Source organism: Neodiprion lecontei, unplaced genomic scaffold, assembly GCF_021901455.1.
Source record: "Neodiprion lecontei isolate iyNeoLeco1 unplaced genomic scaffold, iyNeoLeco1.1 ptg000096l, whole genome shotgun sequence".
NCBI lineage: Eukaryota > Metazoa > Arthropoda > Insecta > Hymenoptera > Diprionidae > Neodiprion > Neodiprion lecontei.
The window spans coordinates 648-2,500 of NW_025791858.1; the positions used below are offsets into that span (position 1 = coordinate 648).

At 59.7% G+C, this 1,853-nt stretch overlaps 1 non-coding gene across 1 annotated transcript; it reads right to left on the reverse strand.

Moving 5' to 3' along the window:
• Nucleotides 1-1,432: 1,432 nt before the first annotated feature.
• On the reverse strand, nucleotides 1,433-1,587 carry LOC124295941. Its single transcript, XR_006905779.1, has one exon. It is a non-coding gene; the product is annotated as a 5.8S ribosomal RNA (ribosomal RNA).
• Between the last annotated feature and the right edge of the window lie 266 nt (nucleotides 1,588-1,853).

The window sequence follows — 1,853 nt, forward strand, 5'->3', positions numbered from 1 at the left end:
TGGGCTGACCTTTACTTTCATTTCGCCTTTAGGTTTGCTCGTCCCAATGACTCGCGCACATGTTAGACTCCTTGGTCCGTGTTTCAAGACGGGTCCTGAAAGTACCCAAAGCAATAGCGTCGCCGACCGGTATTTGATAATTCGAACGAGCCAGCCAGAGGACACCGCCAGCCAACAGCTGGCCAGGCCCGGGGACGGCGCTAGGTCCGACCACCGGGAATCGCTGACCGCGCTTGCGGCGGGCCCGACGCAGTTCAATGCGGCTCTATACCGTGCGGGTACCGCCGGGCAGCCGGACGGGCAACCGGGGGTCTGCCCCGACGAGAACGCCGAGACAGGCAGCCGACCGGGCCTTAGACCGACACCCAACGGGTCGCGACGTCCTACTAGGGGAGAAGTGCACGCCGGCGCCGCCGGACATTGCACCGCGACCGAGTGCCGTGGACGCGAGGTCCCGACATCACGAGCCGCGGCGAAGCCTGCGTCGCTGACGATGAATCTCCCCGTTCGATCTTTCGGGTTTCTCAGGTTTACCCCTGAACGGTTTCACGTACTCTTGAACTCTCTCTTCAAAGTTCTTTTCAACTTTCCCTCACGGTACTTGTTCGCTATCGGTCTCGTGGTCATATTTAGCCTTAGATGGAGTTTACCCACCCGCTTAGAGCTGCACTCTCAAGCAACCCGACTCTGAGGAGAGATCCTCCCGTGGCGCGTCCCGGTCGCTACGGGCCTGGCACCCTCTGCGGGTAAGTGGCCCCATTCAAGATGGACTTGGACGCGGGCCGACGCCCCGGGATAAGTGGATCCTCCCAAACACTACATTTCCCGGCGGCAGAACCGCGGGATTCAGTGCTGGGCTGTTTCCTGTTCGCTCGCCGCTACTAAGGAAATCCTAGTTAGTTTCTTTTCCTCCGCTTAGTAATATGCTTAAATTCAGCGGGTAGTCTCGCCTGCTCTGAGGTCGTCGTAAGATTGCGAGTCCGTCGTCGGCGACGGCCGTTCGTTCAAGAACAGCACCGTCGACACGGACGAGGACACAACGTATTCTTTCGTACGTTCGAGCCACGGAAACGACCGTAAACACGCCCGCCGTACGGGAGACCCGAGAGCCCCCCGCGGCGAAGCGTGGACGGAACTTCATCACATGAGCGGCGAACCGACCGCGCGCGGTCTGTGTGTCGCCGTGCCGAATTCGTTCGTTCTCTCGACTATCGCTAGCACCGGAACGTGACGAACGGCAGCGACAGCTCGACCCCGCGATCTGCGGCGACGCGTCGTGACCGTGACATACGTGTTCGTTTGAGGCGACGCGACCTTTGTTTGAGGCCGCGAACGCCCAGTCATTCGCTCGCGAAGGCACGGTGCGCTGTGTTCCCCCGGGTCGGGGGTTTTCGCAGCACCGTTGCCTACGGAGCAGTCTGTCGTTGTTAAACGACCCTCAGCCAGGCGTGGTCCGGGAATTGTATCCGTGGACCGCAATGTGCGTTCGAAATGTCGATGTTCATGTGTCCTGCAGTTCACAAGTTGACGCGCAATTAGCTGCGTTCTTCATCGACCCACGAGCCAAGTGATCCACCGTTCAGGGTAATCATATATGTGAATTTTGCATTAAAAAATGCTAAAATTACGGTTGTTACCGGCTTTCTGTGGTCGTGAGCGCGGCGCCGCGTGCGTCAGCCCTTGCGCGGTTGCGCGCGGGAAGGAACGCGCGCCGCGCGTCAAATTTCTTTCGTGCGATAGTTCAAGAGCCGACGTCGCCTCGAGGTTCACGGGTCGTCTGCCGGAATTGACCGGCGCCGGACCCGATCGGCTCGCAATGCAAACGATTGACGGCGGACGGCAGTGGGCCGCGT